We start from the raw sequence: 22660 nt of genomic DNA, 5'->3' as shown, positions 1-22660 counted from the left end.
GACTCCTCCACTATTCTTTGTTCTCCTAACTGACTTAGGGTGTCATTTTTTTTGTCTAAATCTTGTACCCCTTTCAATCTTACCATTTTATATGGTGTGAGATGTTTATGCCATACTATTTTCAGATTTTCCCAGTAATTCTTGTTAAAAGTGGATTTCTTATACCAGAAACTGGAATGTCTGGTTTTATCAAAAAATAGAGTAATATGGTCATTTACTGCTATTTATTTTGTATTAATCTATCTGACTAATCCACCACTTTTTTTCTTGGCCAGACCCAAATTTTGATTAGTTATTTTATAATATAATTTTAGATTCAGTACTGCTAGTCTGTCTTTCTTTACAAATTGATCTTCAATTATGAGATGCAATACATAAAAAGGTAAACAGGTATAAAGAAAAAAATTATTTTATTCAGTACCATTATTCTGGTTATATTCCTATCTGGGAGGATGATAATTATAACTCTTGAACTATATCTCAAGAAAGTTTGGGGATAAGTTGATTTTGATGGAATGATTTAAAAAATATTTAAGACATTAAAACATAGATTTTACTTGGCTGGGAGAAAGGGAGATGTAGAATGGGCTAAATTATATCATAAGAAGAGGGACAAAGCACCTTTTACTGTAGAGGGAAAGATGGAAAGGGGTAAGAGTAGCTTAAATATTACTTTCAAAGGATTTGACTAAAACAGGGAATAACATGTATACTCTCTTGAGTTTATAAATCTATCTTACCCTTAAGGCAGTGAGGGGATTCAGTTGCTTCCCAACAGTTAGGTTATATGTTGTGTTTTGTGAATGGGTTGCCATTTGAATCCCACCACTGCCTTCAGGTATTCAGAGAGGAAAGGAAGAGAAGTGAAGGAAAGACTGATAGAGGGGAGGGGGAAAAAGAAGGGGGAAGGGGAGAGAGGAAAGAAAAAGGAAGTGGACTGATAGAAGATGGCATATTGAGGGACAAGGTAATAAGAAGCAAAACACTGGTAAGGAGAGATAGGGTGAAAGGAGGGGAAAAGGTACTAATGGAGGAGAAATAGGATGAAGGGTATTATAACCATGAATGTGAATTATATAAACTCTCCCATAAAATGGAAGTGGATACCAGAGTGGATTAAAAACTGTAATCTTATAATATGCTGTTTGCAAGAAACACATTTGAAGCAGAAAGAGATACACATAAAATGGAGGTAAAAGGCTATAGTAGAACATACTAAGCTTCAGTTAAAGTTAAAATAAAATTAGAGGTAGTAATACATATCTCAGACAAAGCAAAGGCAAAAACGGATCTTATTAAACAGGAGAAGGAAGAAAACTATATCTTCCTAAATGTACCATAGAAAATGAAGTAATTTCAATATTAAACAAATATATACCAGGTGGCATAGAATCCAAATTCTAAATGGAGTAGGTAACTATAGAAAGATATAGAGAGCAAAACTATACAGTTAGGGGACCTAATCTCCCTTTAACATTTAGATAAATCTAACTACGAAACAAACAAGAAACAAGTTATGGAATACAATAGAATTTTAGAAAAAGTTAGATTTGATAGACTTCAGTCTCTCTTTTCAACCAATTCCTGATACTTTATCTTTCCCGCTTACCCTTCTATTACTCATTTTCATCACTCCTCTAAAAATCCCTCCATTATCTATTCACATCAATCTGTGGGATTGGGTGAGGGAGGGTTCCCATATTGATATCAGGTACTGAGGGCCTTTCTTGAGCTAAAATGCCTAACATTCCACATTAGCAAGCCCTGCTGGTTTTGTATTATTTTTACTTTTACACCCCATTTTCAAGAGATAATTTCACCTTTAAACCTTTTCATACTCAATTTTGCTTTTTTTAGAATCACCTTATTATATATAACTCATATATAACCCCAATATTTCTATTAAGCATTGATTTGTTGTAGTCCTTTGTTATCAAAGATCAAAATGACATCATTCTGTTTGTGACAAATTACAATGTGGCTGACTGTTGCTGATTAGACCAATAAGAGCTCAGATAGCTTTACCACAAGTTGGACACAAATTTATGTATGCCACATTTCCTTTGAGTTTCTTCAATTCTGCCTTCCTCATAGAGTGTAGTACCCTCACTGATGAGAGAATGCCATCCAGGGTGTACCTGTGCCAGTGTCTCCCAAGCTGCACATTCAGTTCTAAAGTTCTTCAATGAGACCTTCAGGGTGTCTCAGAATTGCTTCTTCTGACTCCTTTGTGAGTTTTCCAAAAATGTTTTTTTGATAAGCATATATCTATCATTCTAACAATGTGTCCAGTCCATCTTAGTTGAACTCTCTATGCTAATGTGGAATGTTAGGCATTTTGGGTCAAGAAAGGACCTCAGTGTCTGGTATCTTCTCCTCCCAGTTGATCTTCAGAATCTTCTAAGACAATTTAAATGGAAGTGATTCAGTTTCCTGTCATGGAGCTGGTAGACTGTCCAGGTTTCACAGGAAAGCCAGCACAATGACTCCGTATACCATCAGTTTGGTAGTCAGTCCTAATATCTCTTCTCTCCCATACTTTCTTTTGGAGTCTCCCAAATACTGAGCTAGCTTTGGAAATGCGAGTGTCAACCTCATTGTCAATGTGTACCTCCTTGGAAAGGACATTGTCAAGGTAAGTGAACTTGTTCATAGTTCTCAAAAATTCTCCATTTTCTGTAATCATTGGTTCTACATATGGTTGGTGTGGTGCGAAAATTGTGACTTGAGTATGAGGTTATTTTAAAAGTAGGATAGAGAAAGATAAAAAGAAGCAATTATTTCACAAAAAAGAGAGATTGAAAGGAAGAACTAAAATAAGGTAAACAGGTGGGTGTGGAGTACTGATAAAGGAAACTTAGTCCCATTTGGATTGAAGAGGAAACAAAGTATACATTTGAAAACTTCAATATAGGCCTAGAATATTAGGGGTTAAGGTGAGGCTGGGACTATTAAGAAGAAGAATGGATAGGTGGCATAATGGATAAAGCACTGGCCCTGGAGTCAGGAGTACCTGGGTTCAAATCCCGTCTCAGACACTTAATAATTACCTAGCTGTGTGGCCTTGGGCAAGCCACTTAACCCCGTTTGCCTTACAAAAAAAAGATATATGGAATAAGATTAGGAGGATGGAAGGGAGAATATAAAGGAGAGAACTTTTGAAAGGGGTGGGTAAAGTGAGTAATAAGATTGCAAGGAAAAAAGAAAAGGTACCTGGGATAGAGTAAAAAGAGGCTATGAGAAGGTTAATAGTGAGCACAACAATATGGAGAAAAATTAACAAAGAATAAATAAAATTTGTCAAATCTATTAAAATATGAGTCATTATTTCAGGGACTCGTGCGAGACAAAATGGCAGAAAAAAGCTATAAATCACCTCCAATATTTACCACCAAATAACCATGAAATAATACCCTGAAAAAATACTGAAATAGCAGCAGAATCAAAAAGAGGGAGTGAAAGAAGTTTTTAACCCAAAAAACTTGGAAGATCTCAAGTTTCCCACTCAGTCAAAAGACGAACACATTCCAGGCAAGAAATTTTCCAGTATGTCAGCAATATGCCCCACCGCAGTAAACCAGGAGGTGATTGCGCCCAAATGTAGTCTAATAGTCAAATTCCAAGATCAAAATCATAACCCCCCAAATTTGACCTCTAATATGTCCTCATGCAACTCATATTAGCCAGGAGAGTGAGTAAAATCTACCTCTAAGAACTACTACACATGCTTCAACAAGGTCCTGGATAAAAAAAAGTCAATCCCTAGTGATCAGACAGGTGTATATACTTCAGTATAGTCCTGGGGAAATGAAGAAATACTGACTTCAGCACATGGCAAGAACCACCATTAGGATCCCAACTCAGTACCAGATTCCAGAGTCATGCAGGAATATCAATTAACTTCCCCTTGATATCATATTCTCTCAGCATGACACAAGATACAATGTCACCCCATGGGGTAGGGTAACAACAGTTCAGCACCATGTAAATAAACAGGGCCAATAGCCCCTGGCATAAAAAGCCTGAGACTGTCCCATTCACTCTGGGAGCAGAGCTCAAATTTAAGGGAAAACAAAAAGGTCAAATAAATGAGCAAAATAAGAACAAAAGATTATCTGACCATAGAAAATTATTATGGTGACAGAAAAGATCAAAATTTAGACTAAGGAGATTACAATGTTAAAAACAATTGGTAAACCTACAAAGAAAAAAGGGAAGTAACTTCAAGCTAGAAAGAAATCATGGATGAGCTCAAAAAAGAGCTTAAAAATCATAATGTAGAGGTAGAAGGAAAATTAGAAAAGAAATGTGATGCAAGAGCATTATGAAAAAAATCCAACATCTTGCAAAAAGAAGATTGATTGCTTAAAAATTAAGATCGGCCAAATGATAAAAGAGGGACAAGAGTTAATGGGAAAAAAAACAACATAAAACCTTAAAAATTGGAATTGGCTAAATGAAAGTTAATGATTATATCAATCAAACTAATTCAAAAGAGTAACAAATAAAAATAAAAAAATAGCAGTGTGAATACAACTAGCTTTCAAATGAATTCCAGAGAGACAATGTCAGAATCATTGAATTACTTGAATGCCATATTAAAAGAACAACAAAAACAACAACCTAGAGACAATGTCTTTCAAGAAATTGTCTAAGAAAAATGCTCAGATATCCTGAAGTTAAATAGGAAAAAAAACTGGCTTTAAATCTACTTCTCACCTAAGGGAAAGGAACTCAAAATAAAAGGAACATTATAGCTAAATTTCAGAACAATCAGGTCAAAGAAAAAGAAATGCTGAAAATTTCCAAAAGGAAACCAAATATTAGGAATCCACAATTAATATTATTTAGGATTTAAGAGCTGCAACATTAAAGAATCAGAATTCTTGGAGCATTATATTATGGAAGAAAGAGTAGCTTTCGAAACAACCAAGAATCACCTACCCAGTAAAATTAAACATAATGCTTCAACGGAAAACGTGGTCATTCAATGAAAAAGAAAGAGATAAAAGAATTTTTAAGATTAGAATTGAAGCAAAATTTTGATCTCCATTGTCAAGACTCGAGAAATCTAAAAACATAAAAATGAAAAAGAAAACATAAAGGATTCTGTGGAGTTTAATTGTTTATATGCCTATATGGCAAAATGATACTAAATTATTTTTAATATATTTTTATAAAATTTTTGATACTCACAATTTTTAAAAATTTTAATATTGATAGTACAATTAGAAGGAATATTCATAGAAGTACAGATATAAGGTGAATTTGAGAGAATGACATTAAACTAAGGGATGAGAAAGAAGATTGCATAATTTCACAGAAGAGGCATACAAAACAATATTAAATAGAATAATATAAAATGATTGCTATTCCTTGAATCTTACTCTCATTTGGTATTGGTTTAAATAGAGAAAAATACACAAACTCAGTTGAACATAGAAATCTTTCTTACTCAACAGGGAAGTAGGAAGGAAGAGATTAAGTAAAGGGGTAAGGGACTAACAGAAAAGTGGGAAGATCAGGAGAGAAGGGAAAGAGAGATGAAGAGAAACAGGACAAAATAGGATGGAGGGAATTATCCAATTAATAGTCATAATAATGCATGTGAATGAGATGAATTTTCCCAGAAAACTGGAATCAGATAACAAAGCGTATTAAAAATCAGAATCCTCTAATATGTTATTTACAAGAAGAAAGCTTGAAGCAGAGACATTTTCAGAGTAAAGTAAGTCCCTATACCAAATTAAGGTCAAAATGGGTACAGGATTTAGATATAAAAAGCAGTACCACAGACAAATTAATAGACCAAAATTACTCTAATAATCTTATCTATGGAAAAGGGATAGATTTATGATCAAAAAATAATTAGAGTACATTGTAAACTGCAAAATGAATTATTTTGACTATATTAAATTAAAGAGTTTTTGCACTAATAAAAACAATGCTGCCAAAATTAGAAGGAAAGCAGAAACCTTTCACAACCAGGGGTTCTGTTAAAGGTCACATTTCTAAAATGTATAGAGAATTGCATCAAAGTTATAAGATCACAAGTCATTTTTCAATTGATAAATGGTCCAAGGATATGAACAGAGAATTTTTAAATGAAGAAATTAAAGCTATATATAATTATATGAAAAAATGCTCCAAACATTATTGATTAGAGAAATGCAAATTAAAATAACAATGAGATTATCTCACAACCATTAGATTAACCAAGTTGAGAAAAAGGGAAGATGATCAATGGAATATGGAAGATAATCAATGTGGAAGGACTTGGACATTGATACATTGCTGGTGGAGAGGTGAATGGATCTAATCTTTCTGGAGAGCAATATGGAACTACATCCAAAGAGCAATAAAACTTTGACCCAACAATTCCAATTCTAGGTCTATATCCAGAAGAAATTTAAGATATGGGAAAAATCCTACATCTTTCAAAATATTCATAACAGCTCTTATTTGTAGTGACAAACAACTGGAAATGGAGGGGATGCCTGTCAACTGGGGAATGGCTAAACAAGTTATGGTACACGAATACTATGAAATATTAATTTTCTATAAGAAATCATAAATGGTCCGTCTCTAGAGAAGAATGGGATGCCTGAGCGAAGGAAGTAGAACTAAGAGAATAATTTGCACATCATCAACATTATGAGATCAACAACCTTGATGATAAAAAACTCCTCTGGACAGTGCAGAGAGCTAGGACAACTGTATTTGACTCTTATAGACTATATTATCCCCAACCAGAGGAAGAAAAATAAAACAAAACAAAGCACACAGAAAAAAAGGCAACCATTCTGAATCCAATGAATACTTTATAAAAATTATCTTTTATGTATCTCTTTCCCTCAATACTAATTCCTAATACAAAAATTACTCATTTGTAAATATGTTCAACAAAATATGTATGTAAAATCCTAACCTAACTATCCCTAAGGGGAGGGGAAGTGGGAAAGGCGGTTGGAGGGAAATTTTGTAACTTGGAAATATGCATGGCCAAATGGAAGAAAATAAATTTTAAAAGTTTTAAATTTTTAAAAAATAAATGTAAGGGATTTGAAGAGATAGCAATGTTGATTGTAGTAAATTAAAGCAAAAATATACCTAATTAAAAATTTAGGGTATGATACCATATTCTGTTAAAGGATACCAAAGACAATGAAATTATATCATTACTAAAGATATATGCTTCAAGTGATAAAGCATCTAGATTCCTAAAGAACACAAATGAATTATTGATTCATGACCAAATAACAAATAAAGAGCATAGCAAAGTATACAATAAATAATTTTATTATGTAAAATTAAAAATATTTTCTCAATCAAACCCAATGAAAACAGGATTTTTAAATAAACTGAGACACCATCTTTCCAGATAGTGTTTCTGATAAAGGTCTTATTTCTCAAATATATAGAGAGATCTTAATTTAAAAGAATAAAATGTCATTCCCCAATTAATGTATGTTTAAAGGTCATGTCCAGGCAATTTTCAGAAGAAAAAATCAATATTATCTATAGACAAAGAAAGACGTGCTCTAAATCACTTTTGATTAGAGAAATAACGTTAAAAAATTCTGAGATACTAGCTCACATCTATCAGATTGACTATTATGACATGAAAGAATTGATCAATTCTGGAATGTATGTGGGGGAACTTAGACACTTATTTACTATTGGTATATGCCTGAACTCATCCAACTATTCAGGAGAGCAATTTGGAACTATGCCCCCAAAGTTATAAAATTGTGCATATCATTTGGTTCATCAATACTATTCCTAGGTCTTTATCGCAAAGAAAATAAAAAAAAAGAATCTACAGGTACAAAAATATTCATAGCAGCCCTTGGAAATTGAAGGGATATCCATCAATTGGGAAATGGTTGAACTAGCAATGGTATATAAATGTAAGGAAATATAATTCTGCAATAGGAAATGATGATCAAGCAGATTTCAGGAAAATCTGGAAATAGTACAAACTGAGGCAAAGTGAAATGCATATAACCAGGAAAAAATTGAACACAGTATAACTACCCATAATGTGTGATGATCAACCATGAATGACTCAGTTCTCAGCAACACAATAACTGAAGGTAAGTAGAAAGGACTAATGAAGGAAAATGGTATTCACATCCAGATAAAGAACTAATTGACTTTGTGTACAGATGGATATAATTTTCCAATTGACAAATGATCAAAGACTATGAACAAGCAGATACTCAATGAAAAAAATCTAAGCAATTTAAATTCATACGAAACATTCTAAATCATTATTGATTAGAGAAAATACAGAATAAACCAATATTGATATATTTTTTATTTACCTGATTGGCTACAATAATAGAAAGGGAAAGTGATAAATGTTGGTGAGGATGTGGAAAAATAAATAATTATCTTCATTATCATTTGTACTTCACCCTTATGCCTTTTCTAGTGTATTGCATTACCTAAACATTTTTCTTTTATCTTTAAACATGTTCTTTCTGGTGATATTTTCATTGTAAAGGGGACTTCCTGAAGACCCAGTGATTCAATCATGGAATTCTCTCCTTGTGGAATTATAAGAGCATTAACATGACAGTGGAGAAGTTATTTAATGAATTTAAATAATCTTAGTATCTTTGCACATTACTATCTAGTAATTGGGAAGTTTCTGGAGTCAGAAAACCTGAGCAGTTAGGAATCTAGTGGCAGTAGTACAAAACTTTATCATTAAAGAGGCAAGATGTCAATAACATTGTAGATTCAGCAAGCATGGAGAAGGAAGTACCAATTTACCAATTTCTAGGGAGTAATTCTCTAATCCAGCACACGTTTTTACATTCATAGGTGACTAACTAACCTAGCTTCTTGTTATTTTTTTAAATTGCTAATGAGCTGGATCATGGTGCCACCTTGAGTGACAGTAAAGCAACATGCACAAACCCCAAAAATGTAGGACAGAATGATTGGAAGAAAAAAATCAGTTTGAGTCATATTCTGATGGGCTTTAAGTGTCAGAAAAGTTTGTTTGCTTTTCCTATCTTAGTGGATGTTAAAAATAAACAAAAAAAACCTTGCAATTTCTTGATCGATGTTAAACATGTGTTATCAGTTTTATTCTCTCCCAAATCTCATTCATTCAATGAAGCATTATAATATATTAAATTGTAATATTGTATTTGTTCTTTATTCTTGGTGTATCTACAGTACTATAGGATTGCTACTTTTCCAGATAAAAGCCTAATTGCATTAATTCCTGGATCACATCTGGCTCCCTAAATCTTGAACTTTTGATTTTCATTCTTTCATCTTACAGTTTCTATTACAAAGATCAAGAGTTCTTAGGTTACATAAAATTTTTGCTTATTGAAATTATAGATCTCATCCTCTTATTGTTTCTAGTTCACCACTGAGGTTATGTGAACTGTTTATCCCCCCAGAATAGTGGTTTCATCTGTTTGATCAATGCCAATTGTTGGAGGTATCTAATGACCCAGTAAAAACCCAAAATATACATGGTGAGGGTCCTGTTTCCAACTCCCAACAGTTTCTTTATTGTCCCCTTTAGTTAGAGGGCCCTTGGTAGCTGTTTTCATGTCCTCTGTAGTATTTTTTCTTTATATTCTTTTGAAAAATGGACTCTCAGGGATACATAGCACTTAAAGGATATGAAGTCATTACATTCCTACTAAAATACTGCAAGACACCAGAGTTTTGGGAGTTCTCTAGTGGAAGTGACTTTCAAATGTTCTAAAGAGTGTCGAAGATTACCTTAATGGTCAAAGGTTACCTGGACCTGAATTAGGAAATATTTATTTTGTACATTATTCCTAGGAGTTCTTGCCCTCTTTCTGGTGAAGGCAATTGAATTGGAAGGATAAAGTCTAAGGGTATATCATTGAATAGTGGTGTAGAATGTATGAACAGGCTCAGTAAAGCAAATTGCTTTACTGAAAATCTGATTAAGTTACTTACCATCTAAATGAGAATGTCATTTAGCAGTTTAGTGCCCCAATTTTCTTTGTTATACCTGGCTAATAATACTTGTACTATTTTCCTTACAGTATTATTGTGAGAAAAGCATTTGGCATAAATGTGACATACCATTCCTTTCATATCAAGTTATTCATATTAAGATCCACGGTTATTTTTGGTGCTCTTGTTTAGTCTTCTCTGTCATGCCTGACAATCCATGACCCCATGTGAGGTTTTCTTGGCAATGATCCTGGGGTAGTTTGCCATTTCCTTCTCCAGTTCATTTTAAAGATGAAGAAACAAGACAAAACAGAATTAAGTGGCTTGCTTAGGGTCACACACTAGTAAGTATATGAAAACAAATTTGAATTCAGGAAGATGAGTTTTACTGTCTCCTGACTGGGCTCTTCAACTGTTCTACCTAGTTGCCCCAAGAGCTCTATAGGTAACAGATTGAGCAGTACTGAGATTTGTGGGGGAAAGTTGGCTTTGATTTATTAGTTGTGTGATGTTAGGCAAGTGATTTCCCTCTCTGTATCTATTTTCTCATCTGTAAATATAAATTTTATCTACCTTCATTTTTTTGTAAAATTTTAAGTATTATAGAAATGGAAGGTCATTTTTAATTCTAAGTTTAACAATAATTTTCAACTTTTGTTGCAGAAAAACACATCTTAGAGTTTAATATTTCTTTTTGTGGGAAGATTCAGTGGTTTTCCCTCATCCTACTTTTTCTATAAATATTTAGATGTGGCAAGATGAAAGTAGCATATTCCATTATGTGTAAAACAAAAATTTTTTCAAAGGGGGGAATTTTAATTGGTTGTTGTGGTGGGTGTTAGAAAGAAACAGGTTAAAAAAAGGAGCAGGTAACAATGTAAAATTTGTGTTGCTAAACAAGAAATATATTATTTTTAACTGAAAAGAAGTTGACTTTCCCCAAATCTGAGCTCTAATCCTTTCCCTTTTCAGTAGCACCAGCTTTTAATGCTGAGAACAGTAGATGGCAGTAGAGTCATAAGAATGGGATGACGTTTCATCCTTATTACTCTTTATAATTCCATGAGTCTTGATGCCAAAGTGGTTAGGGGTGGGGTCTTTAGTCCTTGATCTCAAACACACAACAGGAATTTTTAAGATGATAAATGGCTCTGAGATAATAATGACGAAAATTAAATTTTTCATATGTCCTATTAAATAATACTTAGTTCCTTCTGTGAAGCCCAATATGTCCAACTCACCCATATCCAGAGCCCAGTTTTCTTTACTAATCCAAAGATTCTGAGAAAGTACTTGACTTGGAATGAGAGGACATAGATTTAAATGCATGTTCTCTGATTTGCCATCTCTGAGATCATGAGCCGTGTACTTGTCACTGGTTTTCAGGCTCCAAAAATTATTGAACTCAATGATTTCTGGTATCAATTCCAGTTTTACATCAAGGATACTATGACCCTTGTTGTATCTAGTTTGAACATAAATTGCTATTATTGTAATATCTTCTAGTTGTATCTTATCACACAGCTTTTGCATCTTGTGTTCCTAAGATATCTGAAGTAATCCTTTTTACTTAAGAGATAGCTGTTGTAGAGATTTTTAGAAGTGCATTTTTTTAACTTTATGTTTAAATGCATTGATTTCTAAAATTCGAGTAATTTCTGATAGAATCTTTGTCCCAATTGATGAATTTTAAAAGATAACAAAAACTGTCTCAATTTCAATGACTTCCCATCATCTCACAGCTGAGAAGTAAGAATTTTGACCAAAACCCCTGATTCCCTGGATGGAGTTTATGATGCCACTAAACCTATCATTTGGAACCAGCTTTGAAATAAATAAAATTTTAGACCACTACACTATTACTCTATACTTTCCTGCAGTAGATAAATGAAACAAATATGAAAGCATACTAGATTTATTACAGAGAAAATGGTCCTTTTAAACAATTCAATTCACTTCCAGAAGCATTTAATTAGAATATGTTGCATTCATAGAACACTACACAGATGTAGAAGGCACAGAAGTTAAACTCAATGACCTATAGTTCTCAAAAAAACATTTTATTCCTTGTCTTTACTTAATCCTCTTGGTAAAATAGAAAGAACACTAACTCTGGATTGAAAATTTATTTCTGAAGTTTACATCACATATACCTTGGGTAAATCTTTTAACTTTCTCAGATCATAGCTTCACCATATGTAAAATATGGCAATATTAGTTAGTCTCTGACATCTCATCTAATTATCCCTTCTAACTCTAGAACCATAGTTCTATGATTATCTTTGTGTTTGCACCTAAATTTCATCATATCAGTTAAATTTTAAGCAACATTATGAAAGGAACCATGTTCAAATTTAAAATCTATAAATATCAATCAAATACCAAAATAGTGGAAACTAGACTATACTTAGGAGATATTATATGCAAGAACTACTTCTTATTTTTATTTTTTACTATTTCTGTGACCTGGGGAAATCAATGGCTCCAGATTTTCAGTTTCCTTCTCTATGAAATGAAGTCAATTGACTACATAATATCAAATCACCTTAAACCCACAAACCATATGGAAATAAATTGCATGTGTAAGTTCTATTACAGTTCTACATTGATAGATCTTGGTAATATGGAGATAGCATTGCATTCTTGAAGGCTAAATCAATGGTGCACCAGCCATGGCATGCTCTACTAAGTCAGGAATGTTCTGATAAATAACAAAACCCACATTTCTTTTTTCTAAAATCCAGATAAGTATGGTGATTATTCTTATTTGAATGCTGTTTGTAAAGTGATATTTTTTCAGTTACAAAAATTCACAAGACTGTTTATTAAGGTTTGAAGAAATTGAATCCTCTTGGTAGAAAGAGGGTTCATTGACACTAAAGAAATTATGTATATTTGAAGAACTCAACGATGCAAAAAGCAAATTGTTAGGTGCTTACTTTCTTCAGAATCTAGAATGGAGCAAGAGTTATGTAAATGTTCCATAAATAATTATGGATTTTTGATTGATTAATGGCATACATAGCTTTCTTCTCATTTCTAATCCTTGTACTTACTATTTATTTCCCCTTCTCCTTTTTCCCTACAATTGGATACAGAAAGCATTAATGCAAAAATCAATTTGTATTAGCAACTTCTCAAATCATATTCCTATTTTATTAGGATGTAATTTTATGAATATGGTAGAAAAACCTTTCTCTCTAAATGAATTCTGCTTCAAATGCACTCATTATAAAACTTTCAAATCTCATTAGCTAAACCAGTCATTAAAAATACAATGATAATAAAGTACAACGGAAAACTGCTGACAAGATTAGATTTGGGTAACTTTTATATCTCAGCAAAGGGAAAAAGGTGCTTTTAGAGTAAATTTAAAAGCATTTATGATACAAATAATATAGATTTTTCACCTATATGCCCAAAATTATTTTAGAAGATTCTGACTTCCTTCTAAAGTTGAAGGTAAAGATTTGCAAAATGAGTGGGTTAAATTTATCAAGGAAATGTTAGCATCCGCATTTTTAAGAGATGAACATTTTCAATTATAGTTTAGTGTGAAGTCTATCCTGTTTCAAAGATGCTTTCATTCACCCCATCAGTCATGGAATATGATTTAGACCTTTGCATATATAACAGTGCTTAAAATCTTTACTTCTTAGGAATGGCCCAGGTTTCAGATAATTCTTATTTCTTTGGCATTTTAAGAGATTTCATGTTGACTTTCATATATATATATATATATATATATATATATATATATATATATATATATGTGTGTATATATATATATAATCTTATTTTGTTTTCAAAGCACATCTGTGTTGAAAGGGAGAGGAAGAGGAAAGTCAAGGCTATCCTATATTAAGCAGGAAGCAATAGATCTAAAAAGAATCAAATATTTGGTATGTGTGCATATATACATATATGTTTATATATTTATATTTATGTACAAAGCTAATCTGATAAACTAATTCACAGAACATATTCATATTGGTATCATCTGGTCAGTTCCTACTTCGTGCTAGACAATTAACTTGAAAGGGTCTACTAGATTATCTGAATCTTAATTACTTTATATGGAAAATATAAACAATAATATTTCCATCATAAATCTCATAGTGTTATTGAGGAAACAAGGAGGGCAAACTTTACAACACTGAATTAATATGTACTTTAAAGACTAATATTATATTTATATAAGTATTAATATAGTCCTCAACATTAGTTTTGTTGAATGATCATCCCATGTGTCATTCTTTGAAAGTAAAGTGACTGAATTCCTATAATGGAATTTTCATACATATTGAGAAGGCAGCATGGTGGGAAACAACCTTTTTTTTTAAAAGTACTTTTCATTTTACATTTTGTAGGTCAAACAGTATTCTTTCTATTGAAAAAGACAACTCCAATACAAATTATGTTCAACATTAGGAACTCTTCCCAATTTTTTATAATTAATTTTTCCTACTTTTCTGCAGTTTTTTCCAAAATTAATCACTGAAGCTGAAGGCTTCTCCAACCTTCATAAGAAAGGACCAACCTTATTTTCCTCTTGGAGAGAAGCACTTTGGGAAGTTAAATGATCAGGCAAAAGCTACTAGCAAATGATTGCTGGAAATAAAAATTGGGAAGATTTTTTGCCACCCCAAGTGCTCCTCAGACCATTGGAGTACTTTGTTATAATGCTGCTTGTAGCTTCATTACATTTCATGCATATTTGCTATCCTTGTTGCAATTGTAATTATAGACTATTATTCAGCTGCCTCAATAATGCTAATAAGTATAAAACAGGAACATCAAGTTAAGGAAGTGGGGGAGGACCTGGGCAGACTGGAGGAAATCACAAACAGTCCATTATGAGAGAGTGGATATGTGTGATTTTTGCTGCTTCCTCTTAAAAAGGTGGGGGCTTAAATACGAAACTCTCATCCTCACATGATGCCTCACTTAATGTTTTAATGTTTTAATAAGAGGATTAAGCAATGATGAACTGGAAAATTTTCAGTTGCTGGTTAGAGTAAAAAGCCGAGAACTATGGACAAATGGAAGGAGAATGTGGATGTATTGTACTAGGTCTGTTATGGTAAACTTTGCATTTAAGAGGAAAGAGTCACGCACATGGTATGATAGATGGATGCTTGAAAGTATAATTTTTCTCTCTCTTTTTTCTGTATCTTTACATATATACATCCACATATACTCACATGCACATATGTGTGTTTGTATATAAGTATTTCTATACACACATGCATGCACCTTCTTCATTCATATTAGAAATTCTAACAACTGCAATGTATAGGTTTTAAGCGTATTCTATTAAACTTAAAAGTTCAAATGCCTTCTGCAGACTACCACACAGGTAACTTAAGACTTATACCTCAATAACAATGATTTCATTAAATGGATATTTTCCTTGACAGAAGATTTAAACATCCTGAGAATTGAGCACAGCTTGTTTGTATGTTGTTTTCTAGGTGCATCTTATTCATATCTACTTCTGTACCTGAGGAAAGTTTTAGTTAATTGGCCTTGACAATTCTCTAGTGATAATTCAATGTGCCAGAAGCACTGGTTTTAAGTGCAGTCTGGAATATAAGAAGAGGGAGGTAAGGATATGATGCAATAATATTTGGGAAAAAAGCAAAAAGAAAAAAAAAGGAATACATCAAAGACAAATGGAGTTTATTTCAGTAGCCATTTACTAAGCAGACACTGAATAAGTATCTAACACAGAGTCCTATGCTGATCTTGGATCAATACTAAATTTAACTAAATTGTGGCACCTGTTTTTGTATTTATGGGATACAGCTAATCAAAGTGTTAAGACAAAAATGCAGATTGTCCATTTTTGTCCAGAGCCAAGAGACATAAAGTTTTTTGAGGTTTTCAGAAAGTTCAACAACATAAATTATTTTCTTTGTAGAGAAACTGAACTATTTCAAGATATATGTGATCTCAAAGGACTTTCCTAGCTCACAAGTGCTATGAATTTATGACCTCAAAGAAACAGAGGAGTCTATGAACTAGATGTGTAAGATAGGTGGACAGAAATCTTTGGATGGACAGAAGTCTCAAGTGCACAATTTTCATGATTTTCTTAAGTGATTGGTCTAAGGTTCCCTAAGAATAGAGATTTTAATACTATATATATATATATATATATATATATATATATATATATATATATATATATATATATATATGAACATACCAATATAGGCAGTTTCTACCCTAAGTTCTTGTTTTCTTTTTTTTTTTGCTATGACATTACAGATTAAAACTATCCATATTTACCTCTCCTGATTCTTTATCATGAATTTCTTGTCCTCCATTTCTTCTGACTTCATCTCAAATGGAATATAACTATAGTTATTAGGAAAATATGACAAGATTTATTAATCCCAGTCACAGAATATTGGAATTAACCTTATTCCCTAAGGAAAAATAACTGGTTCTTGAAAACCAAAGAACTTTGAAAATTATGGGAAATGTCAGTCCATCCCCATCCTGAAGGAAGAGCTATTAAACAAGAGTATAAAGTGAAAAATATTATGTTCTAAAAGAAAAAATGAAAAGTGTTGTTCTTCCCTTCTCTCTGTTGTATTACCAGAAGATAATGAGAGCTATGAAGAATTCAGGCATGTATCTGGATAAAATGCCTTGCTAATGATTCTAACAAAAATATGAGCAATAATCTGAATAGTTCTGACAAAGAATTTGTTAAGATCCCTAGAAGAGCACAACTAATCTGAGACCATCTAGTTCATCTTCTCAACTGGTGTAAAAAGTTGAAAATATTTATTACATATATATTAATAAAAAGTAAATGTATAATAAATGCTTTTCCATAATACTCCCACCCCACTACAAATTAGTCCTAGTTCTGCTCCCTGATGTTCCATAAATACCTATTCTTTCTTTCACCTTTTAGTCTTCAAATATTTGAAGACAACAATCCTACATAAGTTTCATCTTAGAAACCTTTTTCTTTTTCAAAATCCCCATTTATAGGGGTGTCTAGGTGGTGCAGTGGATAGAGCACTGGCCCTGGAGTCAGGAATACCTGAGTTCAAATTCAGCCTCACTTAATAATTACCTACCTGTGTGACTTTGGACAAGCCACTTAACCTCATTGCCTTGCAAAAACCTAAAAAAAACCTCCATTTATCTTAGTTGTTCCTAAATTATTTGGTTTTCAAACACTTTATATATTTATATATTTGCTCTTTTCTGTAGTCACTCCAATTTCTGTGAGAATAGAGGAGAGAATTTTGAATTTTGAACTTGGAATTTAAAACCAATGTGCCATTCCCAGCTCTGTCATATAGTATTTTGAGAGAGATACCTACCCTTACCTTAGCTGTTTACTCATTTGAAAAATTAGCAAGTTGCATATATGAAATCTATGGTTCCTTATAGTTTTAAAGCTACAATCCAACTATGAGTATTTCTCTTTCAAATAGAGTTCATCTTGGTAGGAATGAATATTTCACTGAGCCACTGACTTCTTAATGAATAGGGAATTTTCTCTGGGAAAAATGAAATCACTAAGTTTTCCTTCTAGATGCTACTTATATTGTTCACTAAGGTTTGATCCCTTTTCTAAGTAGAACGTGTTTGCATTCAACCACAAAGGATAATATACTCATATCTGAGACTGAGCATGATCATCTCAAAATTGTTGTTGAAGGTCCATTCACAGAAACACTGAAGCTCTCTAAAGTAGCAAAGATCCAATGCAAAAACTCCTATCTTCTCAAGGGTTCAGCTGCCAGAGCTACAGAAAACAAAGGAAAAATGTACAAACTCTATAAAAACAAAATTGAACTTCTGCAAGTCTCCCAGTCTATCCTAGTCATGGCCCCTCTATTCTTTTTCAAATTGCACTATGAACCCCCAATAAGAGGTCACAACTGACAATTGTATAAAAATACTGTATCACCTGTAAGTCTAACTTAAAGGCTATCCTCTTCCTCATTCAGGAGTAGGTGAAATTTCTAAGGCTGATTCTAAAACTCTGACCCCATCAATCCATACCCATTTCTGATAGTATTCCTTCATTATCTCCCTTTCTATTGTTCTTGGCCTCTTGTGTGTTTAATCCAAGTGACCAGAATCAAACCCTAGATCTGTAACTATGGCTGAGTCACTGGAACTTTGTCCAGACATTTACTTTAGAGTGTTGATACACATTTGTGCCGCCTCTTTGTCAATCAGATACAAAATAATTCAGTATCATTAGCAAATAAAATAATTTTGAATGAGAGGATTCTCCAGTGTTTCAAATTTCTTTCAGTCTCTCTCTATCTGCCCAGGCTCATAGAATCCTTGAAGTCACATTTATGTCTTTTCTTATGTCCATTACCTTAAGAGAATAATTGCCTTACATACAGAAATTTCTAGTTATAATTTCATATAGCCATAAAGAAATGTAGCACTATCCTAAGCAATTTAGTTTGACTCTAGAAGTACAAAACCTGCCTCAATAAAATAGGAAGAAAAATAACATTGGGAATAAAGTCTAGCAGTCAACTGTCTGAGACTTAATAAAATTAGAGTTCTTATTTTGTCTGTCCTGTTCCTCCCCTTCCCAACCATACATTACATTCTATAATTAAGCAATCAGAGAGGATGGGTGAGATTTTTCGTTCCAATCACCCTGACTGATCCCCAGGAATAGGAATTAGTTCCTTCCATCATTAGCAACCCACCACAGCTGGAAATGATGACTCACCTTCCTGGGAAGGATGTTATATTTTCTGATCTTCTGATAACATGTCAAAATTAGTTAAAACCCTTTGCCAGAGTGGGAGTTATCACTCCAAACCAGTTGATCCAGCCTTCCTTTTTTTCCCCCACTGTGCTAATGGGGAACCCTGGATTTTACCATCCTCTATCATTGCAATGAGATTCTGCTTCCTAATATATAGCAGTAATTCACTTATAATTAAATGAGAACTGATATATCATTTTCTAATGAACTCAACTGAAGTCATCTCCCACTTCTTCCTGGTGTTGCTAATTAGGCAATAAGGATTATATCATGAGCAATAGCCATCACTTTGCTTGGCTCTGTAAGTGAAAGATTAGATGGCACACTGGAAGTAAGGCTCTGATAGCCCAAAGTAAAACGAGGCAGGTAGGCATGTAGATGGGAGATCTTAATAGAACTTCACCAATATACTTACCATATGCCCTCAAATTACGTGTAAGGCAAGTGGTGTTGAGGAACAAATGAGAATGAAGAGGCAAGACTGAGAGAAAGGAGGGGATTATATGAGTCAATTATTGGACAAATGGATTCAGTACTGCTCTGCTCTTAGCCTGGTAAATCCCTATACAATTTTTAAATGCTCCACATCCATTCTCATCAAAACATGTGAACACTCCTTATTGAGTTAGTGGGGTAGGATTTAGTATCTCTTTTTAATAGAGAACCTAAAGTTCAATATAAACTTATTTAAGAACTACTATGTGCCACATACTATGCTCAGCACTAGGGATATCCAACTGATAAAAAAGACAGTCCTTTGCCCCCAAGGAGCTTATAATCTAAAGGGGGAGGGGAGGAGGAGAGATAATATAGAGTCAGAAATATCTGGCATAGTGGTATTTTATTCTGTGGAGTTGAAATCAAATAGAATAGCAGAAACAGAGTGAAGTGAACTTGAAAAATGCATTTTCTCTACTGTTTAAGGAAGACCTTGGGAGGAACAGATGGTTATCTAAAACGAGAAGTTAAATAGTCTCACTTTCTGCATGAGTTTTCATTGGATAAAAACTCCACTTTGCATGGATGCTATATTTTCCAGTGTAAAATTTAGACAACTTTCCTTGATTTAGTTGATATGGCACTTGACTTGAAATGAGGAATTCCCTGACTTTAAATCCCATCTCAGATACTCCTTAGCTGGGTAATTCTCTTAAATTCTAGGCCCATTTCCACATTTGTAAAATAAGGAGCTTGAACTCAAGATCCTAAGGTTCTTTCTCACAATAAATATGTAATCCTTTAGTTATGATGTAGATTTTTACCTTTACCTCTATTCCTTATTCACTGTGTATTCCTGGAAAGTTATTCAACTTTTGGTGAAATGTTTTGAGAGGTGATGGTTGGACAAGATGATTTCTGAAGTACATTTTACCTCTAAACTATGAGAATATGGAATCATTGTGAACTAGAAGAGTACAGAAATGTCATAAAGTTTAAATCTCTCATTTTAAATGCAAGTAAACCAAGAAGCTAAGTGATTTATCTAAGATCACAATCTATGATACTACAGAACTCCCTCAGAGCATTGAGAAAAGCCAACTAATCTCTTGATTTTTTTCTTCTTTTTTCTTCTTATATAAACCAAGGTAGTAATCTGCAAAGAGTACTAAGTCAGCAAAAATTTCTTTTTTTTTACTCCAACCTTACCTATTAAAAAGAGATCTAGATCCTCACTCCACAATCTTACTGGTATGCAATAATAAGACTCGTGTATTCTATTAAACTTTGTCCTATAAAATATTCCACATCTGTTTCCATTGAAATATATGTGAATGATATTTCTCCAAGGCCATTTACCTTTTAACTAGGGAAAAAAGTGCAAGGTTGATTGTCAATTTTTCAGTATTCGGAAGCCAATGTGGTTGAATATAATAAATCTATGTGGAAGTTCTGAAATCACAGGTGATAATTACTCTAGAATCAGTTATGGATTTTTACTATATATATATATATATATATATATATATATATATACTAATCTGTGATGATAAGATCATGGATTTATAGGTGACAGGAACCTCAAAAGTCATTAGTCAAGCTTTCTCCTTTAAAATGTGGCCAAATTGTGCCCCAAAAGCCTATGATTCCCATCAAACATATGGTTTGATGTCAAAGACTTAAATTGCAAGTGTCTTGTACTGGAAACCAATGGGCACCCAATTTTCAATGGATATATCCAGTTACTATTTCATTTGGTTGAAACAAGGCCAAGTTATAACTAGAGATTTAATGGGTATTATAAGGAGAAAAACAGAAAATGATAGATGATATAGGAGTGATGGTGAGTGATATAAAAGAAATGGTCATGTGGATGCCTCTCTTTTGTGCATTAACTAATTTCCTAACTTCCGGTCTAAGCTGATCAAGAACTTTTCTTTCTGATCCCAGTACACCATACTGATTCCTGCTTTGGTACCTTTATTGTACTGTTCTCATAGTCTCATCATGTCAATTTAGCCACTTTAATTTTCAGTGCTAAACCAAGCTTTTTTTTTTTTTTGTTATGTTCTGTCAACAACACATTAGGATTCAAAGGTATAAGGTATAACGATTTGTGTGAAATTCACTGGTGGCTTCATTTCAAGAAGGATACAGTATGTGTGTGTGTGTGTGTGTGTATGCACACACACATATACACACACACACCTATACACACACATATATATTTATATATATATATATATATATATATATATATATATATATATATGTACCTATGAAAGGGAGTCATTCTTGTATGCCACTCATGATTTCCCCCCCTTTTTCTTCTCCCCCCAAAGAACTACTAAAATGAATCAAATCATTTGATACTTGTCCAGCTTTTATTATTGATCAATCAATGATCACCATTTGTTAAAGCCCTATTATGTCCCAATCAATTCTTTTGCTAGGGCTCTGGGAAGACCAGGTCAGAAGACAATAAATTTGCCACATTGGAGCAACACTTGGAATATTTTTTCATAAGGGATAATCTTATTTTTACAATTGGATTCTCAATATCTTTAAGACTTGTGCTATATTTTCCAATTATTTCTCACAAAATCAAAGCTAAACCTGGTGGGGGGGGGGGGGGACTGTGAGAGCCAGACTCAGTATGATGTAATAAAAAAGAAACAACCAAATTCAAAATCAGAAAAACTACAGTCAAGCACTACTTGCCTCAGATTCTGTTTCTAAGTAATTTTGCAAACTCAAACAAATTACTCTTAATCACTTTGGTATTCATTTATGTTAATATTTTTAAAAGATTTAATAATAATAATAAATAATAATAATAGCCTTGCTTACATTTTTTAAATAATGATAATTATAAATAAGAAGGAGTCTGTGAGAAGAATAAAATATCATATATATGCTAGATATTATTGTGTTTTACCTGTTTACCACTAACAAGGAGGTGTAGAAAAAGAAGAGGATTGAAGATGTAGATATATATATATATATATATATATATATATATATATATATATATATATATGTAATACATATTGAGAATCTGCTGGTCATGGTGAAAAGAAAGGTGAACTTGAATCAGAAAGAACTAAGTTCAAGCATCATTTGCATATTTCAACATAATTAATTTGGTGAATTAACTTCCATTCAGTTTCCCAAGAAATTCTCTGAGGACATAAGTTAAAGAGGTGATGATATGCATACTTAAAGATATTCATAGATGTAAGCTGCCAAATATGGATTACCAGGTAGAGTACATGAGCCCTTTCTTGGAGAAAGTTAAGATCCATGAAAATTGCTTTGTTTAAGTATAGCATTATATCAGAGAGAGAAGAGAAAAAATGATAACTGTAAATGTTTATAGTATAAATTCATTCAAAGGCAGAAGAGGAGAGAAAAATACACCAGAATACTGAATCCATTAAGTTGTTTAAAAGATATATATACTTGAAACCCATGAACCAACAGACAGAT

This window comes from Macrotis lagotis, chromosome X (genome assembly GCF_037893015.1).
Source record: "Macrotis lagotis isolate mMagLag1 chromosome X, bilby.v1.9.chrom.fasta, whole genome shotgun sequence".
NCBI lineage: Eukaryota > Metazoa > Chordata > Mammalia > Peramelemorphia > Peramelidae > Macrotis > Macrotis lagotis.
The sequence above is the reverse complement of the archived record's forward strand: the minus strand, read 5'-3'. Positions refer to the sequence as shown.